This window comes from Silene latifolia, chromosome X (assembly GCF_048544455.1).
Source record: "Silene latifolia isolate original U9 population chromosome X, ASM4854445v1, whole genome shotgun sequence".
NCBI lineage: Eukaryota > Viridiplantae > Streptophyta > Magnoliopsida > Caryophyllales > Caryophyllaceae > Silene > Silene latifolia.
Genome location: NC_133537.1, coordinates 228,960,813 through 228,985,707, shown reverse-complemented (window position 1 = coordinate 228,985,707; position 24,895 = coordinate 228,960,813). Strand labels below are relative to the sequence as shown.

Genomic DNA, 24,895 nt, shown 5'->3' with positions numbered 1-24,895 from the left:
AAAACGAGTCCAACGAGTCACAATGAATAATGAACAAGGACAAATGGTTAGCACAACAAGTCACAATGACAAGGACAATTGGTTCACACAACGAGTCACAAGGAGTAATGAACAAGGCCAAATAGTTGACACAACGGGTCTCAAGGACCAATGAACAAGGCAAATGGATCACACAACGAGTCACATGGACTATTTAACAAGGACAAATGGTTCACACAACGAGTGAAAATGACTAATGAAAAAGGACAAATGGATAGGACAACAAGTCACAATGACAAGGACAAATGGTTCACACAACGAGTCACATGGACTAATGAACAAGGACAAATGGTTCACACAACAAGTTACAATGACTAATGAACAAGGACAAATGGTTTACACAACAAGTCACAATGACAAGGACAAATGGTTAACAAAATGAGTCACAAGGACTAAAGAACAAGGACAAAGGCTTCACACCACGAGTCACATGGACTAATGAACAAGGAAAAATGGTTCACACAACGAGTCACAAGGACTAAAGAACAAGGACAAATGGCTCACTCAACAAGTTACAATGACTAATGAACAAGGACAAATGGTAAGCATAACAAGTCACAATGACAAGGACAAATGGTTCACATAATGAGTCACAAGGACTAAAGAACAAGGACAAAGAGTTCACATAACGAGTCTCATGGACTAATGAACAAGGATAAATGGTTCACACAACGAGTCACAATGACTATTGAACAAGGAGAAATGGTTCACACAACGTGTCACAATGACTAATGAACAAGGACAAATGGTTAGCACAACAAGTCACAATCACAAGGACAATTGGTTCACACAACGTGTCACAATGTCAAGGAGAAATGGTTAACACAACGAGTCACAAGGACTAAAGAACAAGGACAAATGGTTCACACAACAAGTTACAATGACTAATGAACAAGGACAATTGGTTAGCACAACAAGTCACAATGATAAGGACAAATGGTTCACACAATGAGTCACAAGGACGAAAGAACAAGGACAAAGGGTTCACACAACGAGTCACATAGACTAATGAACAAGGACAAATGGTTCACAAAACGAGTCCAACGAGTCACAATGAATAATGAACAAGGACAAATGGTTAGCACAACAAGTCACAATGACAAGGACAATTGGTTCACACAACGAGTCACAAGGAGTAATGAACAAGGCCAAATAGTTGACACAACGGGTCTCAAGGACCAATGAACAAGGCAAATGGATCACACAACGAGTCACATGGACTATTTAACAAGGACAAATGGTTCACACAACGAGTTAAAATGACTAATGAAAAAGGACAAATGGATAGGACAACAAGTCACAATGACAAGGACAAATGGTTCACACAACGAGTCACATGGACTAATGAACAAGGACAAATGGTTCACACAACAAGTTACAATGACTAATGAACAAGGACAAATGGTTTGCACAACAAGTCACAATGACAAGGACAAATGGTTAACAAAATGAGTCACAAGGACTAAAGAACAAGGACAAAGGCTTCACACCACGAGTCACATGGTCTAATGAACAAGGAAAATTGGTTCACACAACGAGTCACAACGACTAATGAACAAGGACAAATGATTCACACAACGTGTCATAATGACTAATGAACAAGGACAAATGGTTAGCACAACAAGTCACAATCACAAGGACAATTGGTTCACATAACGAGTAACAATGACTCACAATGACAAGAAGAAATGGTTAACACAACGAGTCACAAGGACTAAAGAACAAGGACAAATGGCTCACACAACAAGTTACAATGACAAGGACAATTGTTTCATTGATGTGACCATAATTGGCGCATATTTAGCCCCCGAATTACCATTGTTTTCATGCTTTTTAGTGCCTATTTGGGTCATTTCTTATCTTTAGTTCTTTGTTTTGCATATTCTTTGAGATTTTGATCCCTTGGTAGGAAAGGAGTAAGAATCTTGCATTTTCATGGCAAAACAAAGCTAAATTGATCATATTCAATGACCAAGCATCAAGGAGAGACAAGACTAGAAGGCCTTTGTACATAGCATAGTAGAAGAGCAATGTTGAGAAAAGGATCCTTGAGTCCCCAAGGAAATCCCCAAGGAATTCATGAAGAAAAGAAGAAGAAAAGATGCTGCTAGACAATCCGAACGGATTGTACACAATCCGTCCGTCCAAGCCCAATCCGAGCGTCCCTCAAAGGAATCCGCTCGGATTCCCCTCGCCAATCCGAGCGTCTTGCCCAAGAATCCGCTCGGATTCCTCACCAGATCCGCCGTCCCGACTCCCATCCGCACGGATTTCAAAGACAAAGACGTTTTCATTCTTCTAGCAACGATAAGAGAAGCCCTTCTCTCGGAGAATCCCGGAGTCTCCTTGCTCAACTTAAAAGTGTAATTACTAGTTTAGCCCTTAGTTAACCCTAATGCATCCTCCCTAATTTTCACTATAAATACCCCATTAGTCTAATTAGAGGAGCATGTTCATCTTATCAATAATTAGTGTAGTTAATATTAATCAAATCTCTCTTCAATATTGTAATCAAATATTAATCAAGTTTTAATCCAAGTTTTAGTTCTTTAATCTCTCTCTTGTTCTTACTTTATTTTGGGTAATTGAAGATTATTTGGGTTATTATTGGGAGATTGACAACCTCTCAATCTAGGATTCAAGTACTTCTATTATTCTTGCTTTATTATTGGAATCATTAGTAGGTATAATCTCTTAATCCCTTTTTTAATTATTGCTAATTACTTTCATTTATTCATCATGTTTCATTATGTTAGTATGATTGACAACCTTTCTAGCATGATCAATATGATAATGAGTGAGTAGTCTCTTAGCTAGGGTTTAATGGGTGATTAGGGAAACCAACATGGGGAATGATTCATACTTAAATTAATATGCTTTCATATCTTATTTGCTTGCTTGTTTTGATCTTAATACATGCACATGTTATATTTGATGAAATGCTAAGCCTATGAATCCTTGCATTTACTATCATCTTCTATCCTTTCAACTTGACTTGTAAGACATAACCCAACTCGAGTCTTGTTAGACCATGCATGTGTTAAGTAGGAAAGATTAAGTCGACTTGTAGGTGTTGTACAATCTAATCGATTCGGCTCCGGGACCCAAACTTTCCTAGGATTGTAAGATATAACCCAACTCAATCCATCACAACAATAATTGCTTGCTTATAATTTGAGAACATGTTTGTATGATCATATCCCATGATTCCCCTATGAACCCATGACACCCTAGTGCTTTTAATCAATTGTTTACACCCTTATTTTATTTACCTTGTTAGTTTATTTTCATTGATATCTTAGTTTAGTAACCTTCTACATCAACCCAATTTGTGACACCCCTAGACACCACTAGTTACAATAGAATCTTCATTTCAATACCCGTCCCTTGGGATCCGACCTTTACTTGCCTCTTTACTAATGGTAGAGTTGTTTGTGAAGTATAAATTGTGTTTTGTATCGACCATTGACCAACGACCACATATGCTTAATTTGTGAAACGAAATGGACTCGATCAAAAATGGCGCCGTTGCCGGGGACGGTGTTTAATTGATTTAAGATTTCTTTTATTGTTATTAGTTGTGTCTTTTTCACCTTGGGGAAGTAAAACTCCTCAAGGTTTGTTCTAATTGTTTTCAAGTTGTTTGATATTTTGCATGTCTAGAAGGTTACAAAGAGATTTGTTACCTTTTGACCGTGAAATCGAAAGAACCTTGACGAATAATAGGAGACTTGTTAGGAGGAATTTGGGAGGTGAAGTTGTTCAACCCACTAGTGAGTTTGTCAATCCTTTCGCAATAGAAGGAGAAGAGAACCCATTAAACAATACCACACAAAATCCACCTACAATGCCTAAATTCTCGTCACACTCTATACCCACCGAGGAGGATTTACCAAATGGTACTCCTACCCCACAACATCTTACCGGAAACTTTATTGCCAAGTCCGCCTTCATCCAACTAGTTGAGAGGAGCCGATTCGGGGGAATGCCTAGTGAGGACCCTCATTCTCATATGGAAACCTTTTGCGATTATTGTGAAGCTATCTCTAAAACGGGCGTGACTCAAGACCAAATAAGATGGGTCTTATTTCCTTTTTCGTTAATCGGCACCGCAAAGCAATGGTTGAAGGGCCTTGATAAGGCCACCCTTGGAATAGATTCTTGGAAGAAGCTAGCTCTAGCTTTCTACAAAAAATTCTACCCACCGGAAAAGACCAATATGCTAAGAGCTCAAATTACGGGTTTTAAGCAAAGGGATGAAGAATCTTTGTATGAAGCTTGGGAGCGGTTCAAAGGTATTTGTCGCTCATGTCCTCACCATGGACTTAGCGAATGGTTTTTAGTGCAACAATTTTGGAATGGTTTATATGAAGATTCAAGGAACATTCTCAATATGGGATCAAATGGAATGTTCACCGAAGTTGATGACAATCAAACATGGAACAAGATTGAGGAAATGGCGGTCCATAATTCACAATATAGTAGACCTCGCAAGGCTACTAGAGGAGGAAAGTATGAAGTGGACACCGTTACTCAATTGGGTGCTCAACTTAGTGCTCACATTGACACAATCAACTTGAAGTTTGAACAAGCTATGGCTAGACTTGAGGAAAACTCAAAATCATCGAAGCATCATGTCAATGCCATGACGGCATCCTCATCAATCCCAAGCGGAATATGTGAGAATTGTGGAACCTTGGGTCATGACTCAAGTGAGTGTAGGGGAACAACCGAACAAGTTAATGCTTTCCAAGCTTACAAAAGTGGTACCCCTTATTCAAATTTTTACAATGAAAACACCAAGTTCCATCCAAATCTCTCATACAAAAGCCAAAATGTCCAAAACCCTCAAACAACATACACTCCACCACCCATGAGAAATCAAAATCAAAGACCCTTTTACAATCAAAACCAAGGCTACCAAAATCAAAATCCATACAATCACCACAATGACCAAGGTTTTGATGTCCAAAAAGCGGCCCTCCAAATGCAAAAGAATCAACAAGAATTTTTCACCCAAATGCAAAAAGATAGCCAAGCAAAAGACACTACCATCAACAACATTCTAGCTCACACCAAGATGTTGGAAACACAATTGACCCAACTAGCATCTTCGAGCTCACAAAGACAAAAGGGGCAATTACCACCACAAAGTAATCCCCCTAGACATGAAACGGTTAGTGCCATTCACTTGAGGAGTGGTACAAGATATGAAGCACCAAAGAAGCAAGTTGAGGATGAAGTTGTGAGAGCTAGTGAGAATGAAGTTGTGGTGCAAGAAGGGGAATCATCAAAAGAAGAAAGTTCAAAGAAAAATGAAGACAAAGCCAAAGAAAAGGAGCCCATTGTGATTAGACTTCCTTTTCCAAGTCGTCAAGCCAAGCCTAAATTTGATGATCAACTTGGGAAGTTCATGGAGATTGTGAAGAACTTAGAAGTCTCAATTCCTTTCACGGAATTAATCAATCACGTTCCGGCCTATGCAAAGTACATGAAAGATATCCTCACAAAGAAGAAGTGGATCCGGAAACTTGAGACTATCGCCTTCACTAAGGTGAGTAGTGCAATACTTCAAGGGAGTTCACCTCCAAAGTTAAAGGATCCGGGAAGCTTCTCAATACCGTGTACCATTGGCGACACAACGATCAACAAAGCCTTATGTGATCTAGGGGCTAGTGTGAGTGTCCTGCCGTACTCGGTAAGTAAAAGGTTGGGAATGGGAGAGCTTAAATGCACCAATATCACTCTTCAAATGGCCGATAGATCGACGAAGACACCATTAGGGGTATGGGAAGATGTCCCCGTGCGAATTGGGAAGTTTTTCATCCCGGTGGACTTTGTCATTGTTGATATGGAGGAAGATTCCAACATTCCAATCATCTTAGGAAGACCTTTCCTACACACCGCGGGTGCGGTGATTGATGTGAAACATGGAGAGCTCACTCTAGAAGTGGGAGATGAAAGCATAACTTTTAATCTTGACAAAACCATGAGAGCTCCTCGTTTGCATGAGCCATGTTTCATGATTGATCATTATAGCCGGAAGGATGAAAGGAAGAAATCGGAACTCCAATGGAGGAAGAAAGTTGAAGATGCTCCATTCAAAGAGCAAGTGAATTGTGACAAGGAGAGCTTGCAAAGCTCATCAAAATCAACCAAGGAAGAAGATGATGGCCTCATTGGCCAAGAAAAGAAATTGGGAGAGTTGTCTCCATCTAAGCAAGAGATTTTCAATGATCAACTCAATGAAGTTTGTGGTCTTTGGGACGACGAATTTGAAGGGATCTTTAATCCCTACATTGGGCATGCCATCGATCATGATCAACAACAAGGGCCACGGTCTATTGAGGACCTCTACCATAACAATGAACAAGCTTTTGATTACTTCTTCAAGGTGTTGAGCAACATCAACAACACCTTGAACATGCCCCCTTGACATCTCATCAAGAATGAGAGTTTGGTGGAGTCCTCCCTAAACCACCACTTGTAAATATTTCTAACTCCCTAACTTACTTTTCAATTTTTGTATTGCATTTTTGTCATTTTTGGATTTATTTTTACTTTGATCAAAATAATTGTCATGTAAGAGAGAAGTGAGGGAGGGACTGATGATTTTAATTGATGTGTAGTGCTTTACCTTAGTGTGGGGATGGCAATTGCCTAGGCTATTCATGCCTTAGTAGTGCCCCCATAATGAAGAACACAAGATTTGAAAGAAAGAAAGAATGAATGATAAGAGAATGCGTTGGTGCACGGATGGAACTGAATCCGTGTACACAAGGACCAATCCGAGCGGATTCTTGAGAATCCGCCCGTCTGCAGCAAATCTGAGCGTCCTGCTGAGAAGACGCCCGTCTTGGGCTGAGCTGAAATTGCAAAAATTCTTGACTGTTGAAGAATCCGAGCGGATTCTTCGGAAAGACGCCCGTCTCACGTAATCCGTCCGTCTTGTGAACAATCCGCCCGTCTTGAAGTGAAGAAAAACAAAGAAAAATCTCTCGGACAAGAATCCGTCCGTCCCGCACGAAATCCGCCCGTCTCATCTCGGAAGAATCCGAGCGGATTCCCTTAATCCCGCCCGTCTTTAGGCGGGATTTTGAAAATTTTGAAGCTGTAGAATCCGCACGGATTGCGCCCAATCCGCACGGATTGTCCCTGCGTCCTAAAATTGTCGAGTTCTTTAAATACCCACCCCACCTTCATTCATTCATTCATTCATTCATAAACACTGCCCATAACATTAAAACCCTCATCCTCTCCATCTCAAAAACAAAAACCCTCAACAAAACTCACCAAAATCAAATCAAACCATCTTTCAAACAACAAATCAATCACTCCATCTTCATTAACAATCAAAACCAAGAGCAAATTCTTCAACCTTTGAATCAATTTTTGTTTCTATAAAGGCAAAGCCTTTCACCTTCAAATCGATTTGGGCATTCTACAAATTGAAGATTTTTGACTCTTTACTTGGTTAGTTCATCAAATGGCAAGAACAAAGGGAGCAACAAAGGCACCAAAAGCAAAGGCTCTCTCTCAAAGGCAAAAAGCTCTACAAGCAAAGAAAGCTTTGGCAATGGTGGTATCAACACCAAACTTGGTAGTGCAACAACAACAACAAATTCCTATGGAAGCATCACCCTCTACTCCGGTAATTAATCAACTCTTGCATTATCCGGAGGTAACATTCATTTCCGATTCCCATAGAAATACATTTGTCAAGTTTGCTATGAAACAAATTCAATCCACCAAATTCATATGTCAAGATGCTTTAGAGAAGTTGGGTGTTCTTGAACAAACAAGAGTCTTTTTCAATGCCATGGGTTTGAAGAAATTGTTTGAAATGAAGGAAGTAACATACCCCTCCCTTGTCTTGGAATTCTTAAGTTCTTTAAAAGTGACAAAAGTTGAGAATAGGAAAATATTGAGTTTCGTCTAGCTAACACTAGTAGACGCATTACCTTTCCGGAATTGGGTGAAATTTTGGGTCTTAGCGATGAACATAAATTTTATAAGCAATATGGGAAGTATGATCCCGAGCCTCTTTGGGAGGCAATCTCTGGGAAGAAATTTGAAGATTTTAAAGCTTGTCGTGCTCTTTTGGTCCATCATCCGGGCATAAGAATATGGCACAAAGTTGTGGGAAATACCATAATTGCTAGGAAAGACACCAATCATTTCACGGGACTCGATTTTATTCTCCTTGAATCAACTTTGAATATTGGAAGAATTCACACCAAGCCTTACAATTCTTTGAGGCTATTGGTTGATAGATGGCTCCATGTAGATAGTGGGAAGAAGGGTCAAACCGTTATTGTTAATGGCGGCCTTGTCACGGTCCTAGCCAAGCACTTTGATCCTAATTTCAATAAGGATAGCAAGTACAAGGCTAAGGATGGTGGCCATCTTATTGATATGTCCATCTTGATTAACAAGTTTAAGTGGGTTGCTCACAATCCCCTTGACACCAAGTATGGGTGGCTTACTAGTGAGGCTCGATCATTCACTCTACCCGCAAAGATTTGCCGTCTTAGTGTCCACCGGACCAACTATTTACTTCCCCTATCCGAAGAAGCCGAGTACATCATTCAACAACAAAAGGGTGATCATGAAACTCCCTCCTCTTCCATTGTTATACCGCCTTACCCCTTTGTGTATGAAGAGTTCAAACCGCAAGGAGTTGAAATTGGAAAAGACTATGTCACTCTTCTTATGCAAGCCATGCACAAGCAAGCTTATGAAGATCGGAAGAATGCATATTTGGCTCAATATCCTCCCCTCTTACATCTAGCTAGGCAAGGACTCCTTGATCCATCTTGTCCTTTGCCTAGTTGGGCGGATAGAGAAGCCTTATTTAGGGTGCATCAAGGGACGTGGTGGAAGACAATGAGGTTGTTGGAAATGATGAGGAATTTGATGATAATATTGAGGAAGAAGCAAGTGGAGATGAAGAAAGAGATGGTGAAGATAATGATGAGGAAGATGATGGTGAAGAAAGCAAGGAAGAAAGTGATAAGGAAAGTGGCAATGTGACCACTTCTCATGAGGGAAGTGGTGATGATAATAGCATGATGGAAGACTAGCCTTGGAGACTCCTACACTCCCATGGTTTGTCTATATCTCTTTGTATTTTATCTCATTTTGATCATTGTTGGGTTTAGTCCTAGCAACACCAAAGGACTCACACCTCGGTACCATTGAGGTGTTCTTTATTGTTCCCATTTTTGAAAATCCAAAATGACAATATAGTTTCATGCATAGCATAGTGTGTGCATGAACTATACCCATGCTTTGACATTAGCAATAGTGTCTTATTTGGTTTGGGGAAGTTAATGCATACACAACGGGAGGTAATCTAAATTATCCTCTCCGTCATAACAAAAACCATGCATCATGTAGTATAGCTTAGTGTAGAATTGCATTTAGTATAGAAATCATGCATCATTTTTGCATAATTTCCATCATTTTGGCCATTGAGGACAATGCCCATATTAGTGTGGGGATGGGAATTCTAACACTTAACTTTTATTCAAAAACCATAAAAATTGAAAAATTTCAAAAATCATAAAAATTTGAAAAATTGAAAATCCAAAAACAAGTTCATTTCCTTTGTATATATTGTCTTGTATATATTGTGTTTGTTTATCCTTGTTCACTTTGATTGACTACGCCACATCCGAGACATGAGGATATTGAAGACCGCATGGTATGATCTTTCCAATCTCCTTTTTCCTCTTTATGTTAATGACTATGTGGCTTTATTTTGATTGATGCGGTAAAACAATGTGAACTTAGGACTTGCATTTAGTTTATATGGCATACTAGTTGGTAGAATCATTTGCATTAGGTTGTATATATGCTAGTTGCATCATGGCATGTAGTTGCATGTTAGAAAAATTTTGCGAAACCGTCTACTTGGGAAGCTTGACAAGTGTATATAGGCCCTAGTAGATGCTTTTTATTCTTAAGACTTTGCTTGTTAGAATACTTGTAAAACACCCTAGGATGTGTCATACTAGTATCCTTTGACCCATGGTTTAAAGCCGAGTCAAGAGTACCTTGTGGTGTGATAACTCCTTGGCTACCGTTTATTCCAAGGTGACCCTTGAAACCATGCATACTTCTATCATTCATCCATGTTCTACCACATTTTTGTCATCAAAGGGAATGGGCACAAAACAAAAAGAAATCAATTTGAGTTCAAAGAAATGAAAAGAAAAGAAAAAGTTTGCAAAAATGCATCAAAAGAAAAGAGGAGCAAAAATAGAACTCCTAAAGCTTCAAATACAAGGCACCCTCGTTACTAATTGGGGTGACTTTGAAAATGTTCAAAAAAGAAATTCAAAAAGTTGTCAAGTATTGAAATGCCAAAAATCAAAAGAAATGGCAAAGAAAGTGTTCTCAAAGGTCAAATGCCAATGAAATTGGGGGGAAAACAAAAATGAAAGCAAACTCCCAAAGTGAAACTCAAATATCTATTGATCCCTTTATCCATCGTATCCATTTTTGTGCATGGTAGAGAGTGGACGACCCTTCTTCTTGTCTAGGCAAGAGGGGGAATTCCGCGATCCTCCAGTGTTTCTAACACCATAGGGAGTCTACTCTTGACAAAAGCATTTAACGATTGAGGACAAGGGTACCCTAGCTTGACACATTTTGGAGGTGATTTATTGGTATCCTTCTAGGCTTAGTAGTTTGAACAAATTGCATCTATGAAGGATTGTGTACCCTTGAATTGCTTCCCTTGTAGATAATTTCCGCCACTTAGAAGAGGAAAGTGGCTATTCTTTTGTAGATGCATCCATTACTTGATTTTGTGTGCTTTAATGTTTGGATGTGTCGCCATTTTGGCAAGACCCACCTTGCCTTGCAAGAAGGCATCCTACCTCATGGTTGTCTTGTTGTGAGTTGAAGGGGCGGAGTGAGACCCGCTAATTGTCTCATATCGGCTATTATTATTAGGTTAGGTTAGTATTGGTCCTAGTCTTTGTCACCTCTTTACTCGAGACGAGCAAAGGTTCGGTTTGGGGATATTTGATGTGACCATAATTGGCGCATATTTAGCCCCCGAATTACCATTGTTTTCATGCTTTTTAGCGCCTATTTGGGTCATTTCTTATCTTTAGTTCTTTGTTTTGCATATTCTTTGAGATTTTGATCCCTTGGTAGGAAAGGAGTAAGAATCTTGCATTTTCATGGCAAAACAAAGCTAAATTGATCATATTCAATGACCAAGCATCAAGGAGAGAGAAGACTAGAAGGCCTTTGTACATAGCATAGTAGAAGAGCAATGTTGAGAAAAGGATCCTTGAGTCCCCAAGGAAATCCCCAAGGAATTCATGAAGAAAAGAAGAAGAAAAGATGCTGCTAGACAATCCGAACGGATTGTACACAATCCGTCCGTCCAAGCCCAATCCGAGCGTCCCTCAAAGGAATCCGCTCGGATTCCCCTCGCCAATCCGAGCGTCTTGCCCAAGAATCCGCTCGGATTCCTCACCAGATCCGCCGTCCCGACTCCCATCCGCACGGATTTCAAAGACAAAGACGTTTTCATTCTTCTAGCAACGATAAGAGAAGCCCTTCTCTCGGAGAATCCCGGAGTCTCCTTGCTCAACTTAAAAGTGTAATTACTAGTTTAGCCCTTAGTTAACCCTAATGCATCCTCCCTAATTTTCACTATAAATACCCCATTAGTCTAATTAGAGGAGCATGTTCATCTTATCAATAATTAGTGTAGTTAATATTAATCAAATCTCTCTTCAATATTGTAATCAAATATTAATCAAGTTTTAATCCAAGTTTTAGTTCTTTAATCTCTCTCTTGTTCTTACTTTATTTTGGGTAATTGAAGATTATTTGGGTTATTATTGGGAGATTGACAACCTCTCAATCTAGGATTCAAGTACTTCTATTATTCTTGCTTTATTATTGGAATCATTAGTAGGTATAATCTCTTAATCCCTTTTTTAATTATTGCTAATTACTTTCATTTATTCATCATGTTTCATTATGTTAGTATGATTGACAACCTTTCTAGCATGATCAATATGATAATGAGTGAGTAGTCTCTTAGCTAGGGTTTAATGGGTGATTAGGGAAACCAACATGGGGAATGATTCATACTTAAATTAATATGCTTTCATATCTTATTTGCTTGCTTGTTTTGATCTTAATACATGCACATGTTATATTTGATGAAATGCTAAGCCTATGAATCCTTGCATTTACTATCATCTTCTATCCTTTCAACTTGACTTGTAAGACATAACCCAACTCGAGTCTTGTTAGACCATGCATGTGTTAAGTAGGAAAGATTAAGTCGACTTGTAGGTGTTGTACAATCTAATCGATTCGGCTCCGGGACCCAAACTTTCCTAGGATTGTAAGATATAACCCAACTCAATCCATCACAACAATAATTGCTTGCTTATAATTTGAGAACATGTTTGTATGATCATATCCCATGATTCCCCTATGAACCCATGACACCCTAGTGCTTTTAATCAATTGTTTACACCCTTATTTTATTTACCTTGTTAGTTTATTTTCATTGATATCTTAGTTTAGTAACCTTCTACATCAACCCAATTTGTGACACCCCTAGACACCACTAGTTACAATAGAATCTTCATTTCAATACCCGTCCCTTGGGATCCGGCCTTTACTTGCCTCTTTACTAATTGTAGAGTTGTTTGTGAAGTATAAATTGTGTTTTGTATCGACCATTGACCAACGACCACATATGCTTAATTTGTGAAACGAAATGGACTCGATCATTCATACAACGAGTAACAAGGAGTAATGAACAAGGCCAAATGGCCGACACAACGGGTCTCAAGGACTAATGAACAAGGCAAATGGATCACACAACGAGTCACATGGACTAATGAACAAGGACAAATAGTTCACACAACGAGTCACAACGACTAATGAACAAGGACAAATGATTCACACAACGTGTCATAATGACTAATGAACAAGGACAAATGGTTAGCACAACAAGTCACAATCACAAGGACAATTGGTTCACATAACGAGTCACAATGATTCACAATGACAAGGAGAAATGGTTAACACAACGAGTCACAAGGACTAGAGAACAAGGACAAATGGCTCACACAACAAGTTACAATGACTAATGAACAAGGACAAATGGTAAGCATAACAAGTCACAATGACAAGGACAAATGGTTCACATAATGAGTCACAAGGACTAAAGAACAAGGACAAAGAGTTCACATAACGAGTCTCATGGACTAATGAACAAGGATAAATGGTTCACACAACGAGTCACAATGACTATTGAACAAGGAGAAATGGTTCACACAACGAGTCACAATGACTAATGAACAAGGACAAATGGTTAGCACAACAAGTCACAATCACAAGGACAATTGGTTCACACAACGTGTCACAATGTCAAGGAGAAATGGTTAACACAACGAGTCACAAGGACTAAAGAACAAGGACAAATGGTTCACACAACAAGTTACAATGACTAATGAACAAGGACAATTGGTTAGCACAACAAGTCACAATGATAAGGACAAATGGTTCACACAATGAGTCACAAGGACGAAAGAACAAGGACAAAGGGTTCACACAACGAGTCACATAGACTAATGAAAAAGGACAAATGGTTCACAAAACGAGTCCAACGAGTCACAATGAATAATGAACAAGGACAAATGGTTCGCACAACAAGTCACAATGACAAGGACAATTGGTTCACACAACGAGTCACAAGGAGTAATGAACAAGGCCAAATAGTTGACACAACGGGTCTCAAGGACCAATGAACAAGGCAAATGGATCACACAACGAGTCACATGGACTATTTAACAAGGACAAATGGTTCACACAACGAGTTAAAATGACTAATGAAGAAGGACAAATGGATAGGACAACAAGTCACAATGACAAGGACAAATGGTTCACACAACGAGTCACAAGGACTAATGAACAAGGACAAATGGTTCACACAACAAGTTACAATGACTAATGAACAAGGACAAATGGTTTACACAACAAGTCACAATGACAAGGACAAATGGTTAACAAAATGAGTCACAAGGACTAAAGAACAAGGACAAAGGCTTCACACCACGAGTCACATGGACTAATGAACAAGGAAAAATGGTTCACACAACGAGTCACAAGGACTAAAGAACAAGGACAAATGGCTCACACAACAAGTTACAATGACTAATGAACAAGGACAAATGGTAAGCATAACAAGTCACAATGACAAGGACAAATGGTTCACATAATGAGTCACAAGGACTAAAGAACAAGGACAAAGAGTTCACATAACGAGTCTCATGGACTAATGAACAAGGATAAATGGTTCACACAACGAGTCACAATGACTATTGAACAAGGAGAAATGGTTCACACAACGAGTCACAATGACTAATGAACAAGGACAAATGGTTAGCACAACAAGTCACAATCACAAGGACAATTGGTTCACACAACGTGTCACAGTGTCAAGGAGAAATGGTTAACACAACGAGTCACAAGGACTAAAGAACAAGGACAAATGGTTCACACAACAAGTTACAATGACTAATGAACAAGGACAATTGGTTAGCACAACAAGTCACAATGATAAGGACAAATGGTTCACACAATGAGTCACAAGGACGAAAGAACAAGGACAAAGGGTTCACACAACGAGTCACATTGACTAATGAACAAGGAAAAATGGTTCACAAAACGAGTCCAACGAGTCACAATGAATAATGAACAAGGACAAATGGTTAGCACAACAAGTCACAATGACAAGGACAATTGGTTCACACAACGAGTCACAAGGAGTAATGAACAAGGCCAAATAGTTGACACAACGGGTCTCAAGGACCAATGAACAAGGCAAATGGATCACACAACGAGTCACATGGACTATTTAACAAGGACAAATGGTTCACACAACGAGTTAAAATGACTAATGAAAAAGGACAAATGGATAGGACAACAAGTCACAATGACAAGGACAAATGGTTCACACAACGAGTCACATGGACTAATGAACAAGGACAAATGGTTCACACAACAAGTTACAATGACTAATGAACAAGGACAAATGGTTTGCACAACAAGTCACAATGACAAGGACAAATGGTTAACAAAATGAGTCACAAGGACTAAAGAACAAGGACAAAGGCTTCACACCACGAGTCATATGGACTAATGAACAAGGAAAATTGGTTCACACAACGAGTCACAACGACTAATGAACAAGGACAAATGATTCACACAACGTGTCATAATGACTAATGAACAAGGACAAATGGTTAGCACAACAAGTCACAATCACAAGGACAATTGGTTCACATAACGAGTAACAATGACTCACAATGACAAGAAGAAATGGTTAACACAACGAGTCACAAGGACTAAAGAACAAGGACAAATGGCTCACACAACAAGTTACAATGACTAATGAACAAGGACAAATGGTAAGCATAACAAGTCACAATGAGAAGGTCAAATGGTTCACATACTGAGTCACAAGTACTAAAGAACAAGGACAAAGGGTTCACACAACGAGTCACATGGACTAATGAACAAGAACAAATGGTTCACAAAACGAGTCACAATGACTATTGTACAAGGAGAAATGGTTCACACAACGAGTCACAATGACTAATGAACAAGGACAAATGGTTAACACAACAAGTCACAATCACAAGGACAATTGGTTCACACAACGTGTCACAATGTCAAGGAGAAATGGGTAACACAACGAGTCACAAGGACTAAAGAACAAGGACAAATGGTTCACACAACAAGTTACAATGACTAATGAACAAGGACAAATGGTTAGCACAACAAGTCACAATGATAAGGACAAATGGTTCACACAATGAGTCACAAGGGCGAAAGAACAAGGACAAAGGGTTCACACAACGAGTCACATAGACTAATGAACAAGGACAAATGGTTCATACAATGAGTCAGAACGACTAATGAACAAGGACAAATGGTTCACACAACGAGTCCAACGAGTCACAATGAATAATGAACAAGGACAAATGGTTAGCACAACAAGTCACAATGACAAGGACAATTGGTTCACACAACGAGTCACAAGGAGTAATGAACAAGGCCAAATGGTTGACACAACGGGTCTCAAGGACTAATGAACAAGGCAAATGGATCACACAACGAGTCACATGGACTAATTAACAAGGACAAATGGTTCACACAACGAGTTAAAATGACTAATGAAAAAGGACAAATGGATAGGAGAACAAGTCACAATGACATGGACAAATGGTTCACACAACGAGTCACATGGACTAATGAACAAGGACAAAGGGTTCACACAACGAGTCACATGGACTAATGAACAAGAACAAATGGTACATACAATGAGTCACAACGACTAATGAACAAGGACAAATGGTTCACACAACGAGTCCAATGAGTCACAATGAATAATGAACAAGAATAAATGGTTAGCACAACAAGTCACAATGACAAGGACAATTGGTTCATACAACGAGTAACAAGGAGTAATGAACAAGGCCAAATGGCCGACACAACGGGTCTCAAGGACTAATGAACAAGGCAAATGGATCACACAACGAGTCACATGGACTAATGAACAAGGACAAATAGTTCACACAACGAGTCACAACGACTAATGAACAAGGACAAATGATTCACACAACGTGTCATAATGACTAATGAACAAGGACAAATGGTTAGCACAACAAGTCACAATCACAAGGACAATTGGTTCACATAACGAGTCACAATGATTCACAATGACAAGGAGAAATGGTTAACACAACGAGTCACAAGGACTAAAGAACAAGGACAAATGGCTCACACAACAAGTTACAATGACTAATGAACAAGGACAAATGGTAAGCATAACAAGTCACAATGACAAGGGCAAATGGTTCACATAATGAGTCACAAGGACTAAAGAACAAGGACAAAGAGTTCACATAACGAGTCTCATGGACTAATGAACAAGGATAAATGGTTCACACACTGAGTCACAATGACTATTGAACAAGGAGAAATGGTTCACACAACGAGTCACAATGACTAATGAACAAGGACAAATGGTTAGCACAACAAGTCACAATCACAAGGACAATTGGTTCACACAACGTGTCACAATGTCAAGGAGAAATGGTTAACACAACGAGTCACAAGGACTAAAGAACAAGGACAAATGGTTCACACAACAAGTTACAATGACTAATGAACAAGGACAATTGGTTAGCACAACAAGTCACAATGATAAGGACAAATGGTTCACACAATGAGTCACAAGGACGAAAGAACAAGGACAAAGGGTTCACACAACGAGTCGCATAGACTAATGAACAAGGACAAATGGTTCATACAATGAGTCACAACGACTAATGAACAAGGACAAATGGTTCACACAACGAGTCCAACGAGTCACAATGAATAATGAACAAGGACAAATGGTTAGCACAACAAGTCACAATGACAACGACAATTGGTCACACAACGAGTCACAAGGAGTAATGAACAAGGCCAAATGGTTGACACAACGGGTCTCAAGGACTAATGAACAAGGCAAATGGATCACACAACGAGTCACATGGACTAATTAACAAGGACAAATGGTTCACACAACGAGTTAAAATGACTAATGAAACAGGACAAATGGATAGGAGAACAAGTCACAATGACATGGACAAATGGTTCACACAACGAGTCACATGGACTAATGAACAAGGACAAAGGGTTCACACAACGAGTCACATGGACTAATGAACAAGAACAAATGGTACATACAATGAGTCACAACGACTAATGAACAAGGACAAATGGTTCACACAACGAGTCCAATGAGTCGCAATTAATAATGAACAAGAATAAATGGTTAGCACAACAAGTCACAATGACAAGGACAATTGGTTCATACAACGAGTAACAAGGAGTAATGAACAAGGCCAAATGGCCGACACAACGGGTCTCAAGGACTAATGAACAAGGCAAATGGATCACACAACGAGTCACATGGACTAATGAACAAGGACAAATAGTTCACACAACGAGTCACAACGACTAATGAACAAGGACAAATGATTCACACAACGTGTCATAATGAATAATGAACAAGGACAAATGGTTAGCACAACAAGTCACAATCACAAAGACAATTGGTTCACATAACGAGTCACCATGACTCACAATGACAAGGAGAAATGGTTAACACAACGAGTCACAAGGACTAAAGAACAAGGACAAATGGCTCACACAACAAGTTACAATGACTAATGAACAAGGACAAATTGTAAGCATAACAAGTCACAATGACAAGGACAAATGGTTCACATAATGAGTCACAAGGACTAAAGAACAAGGACAAAGAGTTCACATAACGAGTCTCATGGACTAATGAACAAGGATAAATGGTTCACACAACGAGTCACAATGACTATTGAACAAGGAGAAATGGTTCACACAACGAGTCACAATGACTAATGAACAAGGACAAATGGTTAGCACAACAAGTCACAATCACAAGTACAATTGGTTCACACAACGTGTCACAATGTCAAGGAGAAATGGTTAACACAACGAGTCACAAGGACTAAAGAACAAGGATAAATGGTTCACACAACAAGTTACAATGACTAATGAACAAGGACAAATGGTTAGCACAACAAGTCACAATGACAAGGACAAATGGTTCACACAATGAGTCACAAGGACTAAAGAACAAGGATAAAGGGTTCACCCAATGAGTAACATTGACTAATGAACAAGGACAAATGGTTCATACAATGAGTCAGAATGACTAATGAACAAGGACAAATGGTTCAAACAACGAGTCCAACGAGTCAGAATGAATAATGAACAAGGACAAATGGTTAGCACAACAAGTCACATTGACAAGGACAATTGGTTCACACAACGAGTCACAAGGAGTAATGAACAAGGCCAAATAGTTGACACAACGGGTCTCAAGGATCAATGAACAAGGCAAATGGATCACACAACGAGTCACATGGACTATTTAACAAGGACAAATGGTTCACACAACGAGTTAAAATGACTAATGAAAAAGGACAAATGGATAGGACAACAAGTCATAATGACAACGACAAATGGTTCACACGACGAGTCACATGCACTAATGAACAAGGACAAATGGTTCACACAACGAGTCACAACGACTAATGAACAAGGACAAATGATTCACACAACGTGTCAAAATGACTAATGAACAAGGACAAATGGTTAGCACAACAAGTCACAATCACAAGGACAATTGGTTCATATAACGAGTCACAATGACCCACAATGTCAAGGAGAAATGGTTAACACAACGAGTCACAAGGACTAAAGAACAAGGACAAATGGCTCACACAATTAGTTACAATGACTAATGAACAAGGACAAATGGTAAGCATAACAAGTCACAATCACAAGGACAAATGGTTCCTATAATGAGTCACAAGGACTAAAGAACAAGGACAAAGGGTTCACACAACGAGTCACATGGACTAATGAACAAGGACAAATGGTTCACACAACGAGTCACAATGACTATTGAACAAGGAGAAATGGTTCACACAATGAGTCACAATGACTAATGAACAAGGACAAATGGTTAGCACAACAAGTCACAATCACAAGGACAATTGGTTCACACAACGTGTCAGAATGTCAAGGAGAAATGGTTAACACAATGAGTCACAAGGACTAAAGAACAAGGACAAATGGTTCACACAACAAGTTACAATGACTAATGAACAAGGACAAATGGTTAGCACAACAAGTCACAATGACAAGGACAAATGGTTCACACAATGAGTCACATGGACTAATGAAGAAGGACAAATGGTTCATACAATGAGTCACAATGACTAATGAACACGGACAAATGGTTCACACAACGAGTCCAACGAGTCACAATGAATAATGAACAAGGACAAATGGTTAGCACAACAAGTCACAATGACAAGGACAATTGGTTCACACAACGAGTCACAAAGAGTAATGAACAAGGCCAAATAGTTGATAGAACGGGTCTCAAGGACCAATGAACAAGGCAAATGGATCACACAACGAGTCACATGGACTATTTAACAAGGACAAATGGTTCACACAACGAGTTAAAATGACTAATGAAAAAAGACAAATGGATAGGACAACAAGTCACAATGACAAGGACAAATGGTTCACACAACGAGTCACATGGACTAATGAACAAGGACAAATGGTTCACACAACGAGTCACAACGGCTAATGAACAAGGACAAATGATTCACACAACGTGTCATAATGACTAATGAACAAGGACAATTGGTTAGCACAATAAGTCACAATCACAAGGACAATTGGTTCACATAACGAGTCACAATGACTCACAATGACAAGGAGAAATGGTTAACACAACGAGTCACAAGGACTAAAGAACAAGGACAAATGGCTCACACAATTAGTTACAATGACTAATGAACAAGGACAAATGGTAAGCATAACAAGTCTCAATGACAAGGACAAATGGTTCCTATAATGTGTCACAAGGACTAAAGAGCAAGGACAAAGGGTTCACACAATGAGTCACATGGACTAATGAACAAGGACAAATGGTTCACACAACGAGTCACAATGACTATTGTACAAGGAGAAATGGTTCACACAACGAGTCACAATAACTAATGAACAAGGACAAATGGTTAGCACAACATGTAACAATCACAAGGACAATTGGTTCACACAACGTGTCAGAATGTCAAGGAGAAATGGTTAACACAACGAGTCACAAGGACTAAAGAACAAGGACAAATGGTTCACACAACGAGTCACATGGACTAATGAACAAGGACAAATGGTACATACAATGAGTCACAACGACTAATGAACAAGGACAAATGGTTCACACAAGGAGTCCAACGAGTCACAATGAATAATGAACAAGAATAAATGGTTAGCACAACAAGTCACAATGACAAAGAAAAATGGTTCACACAACGAGTCACAAGGACTAATGAACAAGGAAAAATGGTTAGCACAACAACTCATAATGACAAGGAGAAACAAATGGTTCACACAACGAGCAACAAAAGGACTGAAGAACAAGGGGAAATTATCAACACACCGAGTTAAAAGGACTAATGAGCGAGGACAAATGGTTCGCATAACAAGTTATAATGACAAGGACAAATGGATCACACAACAAGTCACAAGGACTAATGAACAAGGACAACTGGTTCACACAACGAGCCACAATGACAAGGAGAAATGGTTCACACAATGAGTCACAAGGACTAAAGAACAAGGACAAAGGCTTCACACAAGGAGTCACATGGACTAATGAACAAGGACAAATAGTTCACACATTGAGTCACAATGACTAATGAACAAGGACAAATGATTCACACAACGTGTCACAATGACTAATAAACAAGGACAAATTGTTAGCACAACAAGTCACAATAACAAGGACAATTGGTTCACACGAGTCATAATGACAAGGAGAAATGGTTAACACAACGAGTCACAAGGACTAAAGAACAAAGACAAATGGCTCACACAACAAGTTACAATGACTCATGAACAAAGACAAATGGTTAGCATAACAAGTCACAATGACAAGGACAAATGGTTCACACAATGAGTCACAAGGACTAAAGAACAAGGAAAAATGGTTCGCATAACGAGTTATAATGACAAGGACAAATGGATCACATAATAAGTCAGAAGGACTAATGAACAAGGACAAATGTTTAAAATAACGAGTCGCAATGACAAGGAGAAATGGTTAACACAAACAAATCACCAAGGACTAAAGAACAAGGACAATAGGTTCACACAACGAGTTACAATAACTAATGAACAAGGACAAATGGTTCAAACAACGAGTCACAAAGACTAAAAAACAAAGACAAATGGTTCACACAACGAGTCACATGGACTAATGAACAAGGACAAATAGTTCACACAAAGTGTCACAATGACTAATGAACAAGGACAAATGGTTAGCTCAACAATTCACAATGACAAGGACAAATGGTTCACACAACGAGTCACATGGACTAATGAACAAGGACAAATGGTATATACAATGAGTCACAACGACTAATGAACAAGGACAAATGGTTCACACAAGGAGTCCAACGAGTCACAATGAATAATGAACAAGAATAAATGGTTAGCACAACAAGAGACAATGACAAAGAAAAATGGTTCACACAACGAGTCACAAGGACTAATGAACAAGGAAAAATGGTTAGCACAACAACTCATAATGACAAGGAGAAACAAATGGTTCACACAACGAGCAACAAAAGGATCAAGAACAAGGGGAAATTATCAACACACCGAGTTAAAAGGACTAATGAGCGAGGACAAATGGTTCGCATAACAAGTTATAATGACAAGGACAAATGGATCACACAACAAGTCACAAGGACTAATGAACAAGGACAACTGGTTCACATAACGAGTCACAATGACTCACAATGACAAGGAGAAATGGTTAACACAACGAGTCACAAGGACTAAAGAACAAGGACAAATGGCTCACACAATTAGTTACAATGACAAATGAACAAGGACAAATGGTAAGCATAACAAGTCTCAATGACAAGGACAAATGGTTCCTATAATGTGTCACAAGGACTAAAGAACAAGGACAAAGGGTTCACACAATGAGTCACATGGACTAATGAACAAGGACAAATGGTTCACACAACGAGTCACAATGACTATTGTACAAGGAGAAATGGTTCACACAACGAGTCACAATAACTAATGAACAAGGACAAATGGTTAGCACAACATGTAACAATCACAAGGACAATTGGTTCACACAACGTGTCAGAATGTCAAGGAGAAATGGTTAACACAACGAGTCACAAGGACTAAAGAACAAGGACAAATGGTTCACACAACGAGTCACATGGACTAATGAACAAGGACAAATGGTACATACAATGAGTCACAACGACTAATGAACAAGGACAAATGGTTCACACAAGGAGTCCAACGAGTCACAATGAATAATGAACAAGAATAAATGGTTAGCACAACAAGTCACAATGACAAAGAAAAATGGTTCACACAACGAGTCACAAGGACTAATGAACAAGGAAAAATGGTTAGCACAACAACTCATAATGACAAGGAGAAACAAATGGTTCACACAACGAGCAACAAAAGGACTGAAGAACAAGGGGAAATTATCAACACACCGAGTTAAAAGGACTAATGAGCGAGGACAAATGGTTCGCATAACAAGTTATAATGACAAGGACAAATGGATCACACAACAAGTCACAAGGACTAATGAACAAGGACAACTGGTTCACACAACGAGCCACAATGACAAGGAGAAATGGTTCACACAATGAGTCACAAGGACTAAAGAACAAGGACAAAGGCTTCACACAAGGAGTCACATGGACTAATGAACAAGGACAAATAGTTCACACATTGAGTCACAATGACTAATGAACAAGGACAAATGATTCACACAACGTGTCACAATGACTAATAAACAAGGACAAATTGTTAGCACAACAAGTCACAATAACAAGGACAATTGGTTCACACGAGTCATAATGACAAGGAGAAATGGTTAACACAACGAGTCACAAGGACTAAAGAACAAAGACAAATGGCTCACACAACAAGTTACAATGACTCATGAACAAAGACAAATGGTTAGCATAACAAGTCACAATGACAAGGACAAATGGTTCACACAATGAGTCACAAGGACTAAAGAACAAGGAAAAATGGTTCGCATAACGAGTTATAATGACAAGGACAAATGGATCACATAATAAGTCAGAAGGACTAATGAACAAGGACAAATGTTTAAAATAACGAGTCGCAATGACAAGGAGAAATGGTTAACACAAACAGTCACCAAGGACTAAAGAACAAGGACAATAGGTTCACACAACGAGTTACAATAACTAATGAACAAGGACAAATGGTTCAAACAACGAGTCACAAAGACTAAAAAACAAAGACAAATGGTTCACACAACGAGTCACATGGACTAATGAACAAGGACAAATAGTTCACACAAAGTGTCACAATGACTAATGAACAAGGACAAATGGTTAGCTCAACAATTCACAATGACAAGGACAAATGGTTCACACAACGAGTCACATGGACTAATGAACAAGGACAAATGGTATATACAATGAGTCACAACGACTAATGAACAAGGACAAATGGTTCACACAAGGAGTCCAACGAGTCACAATGAATAATGAACAAGAATAAATGGTTAGCACAACAAGAGACAATGACAAAGAAAAATGGTTCACACAACGAGTCACAAGGACTAATGAACAAGGAAAAATGGTTAGCACAACAACTCATAATGACAAGGAGAAACAAATGGTTCACACAACGAGCAACAAAAGGACTGAAGAACAAGGGGAAATTATCAACACACCGAGTTAAAAGGACTAATGAGCGAGGACAAATGGTTCGCATAACAAGTTATAATGACAAGGACAAATGGATCACACAACAAGTCACAAGGACTAATGAACAAGGACAACTGGTTCACATAACGAGTCACAATGACTCACAATGACAAGGAGAAATGGTTAACACAACGAGTCACAAGGACTAAAGAACAAGGACAAATGGCTCACACAATTAGTTACAATGACAAATGAACAAGGACAAATGGTAAGCATAACAAGTCTCAATGACAAGGACAAATGGTTCCTATAATGTGTCACAAGGACTAAAGAACAAGGACAAAGGGTTCACACAATGAGTCACATGGACTAATGAACAAGGACAAATGGTTCACACAACGAGTCACAATGACTATTGTACAAGGAGAAATGGTTCACACAACGAGTCACAATAA

General features: G+C 39.0%; 1 non-coding gene across 1 annotated transcript; it reads right to left on the bottom strand.

Annotated features, from left to right (window-relative positions):
• Positions 1-4,258: 4,258 nt before the first annotated feature.
• LOC141626021 (small nucleolar RNA R71) lies at positions 4,259-4,365 on the bottom strand. Its single transcript, XR_012535754.1, has one exon. It is a non-coding gene; the product is annotated as a small nucleolar RNA R71 (small nucleolar RNA).
• Between the last annotated feature and the right edge of the window lie 20,530 nt (positions 4,366-24,895).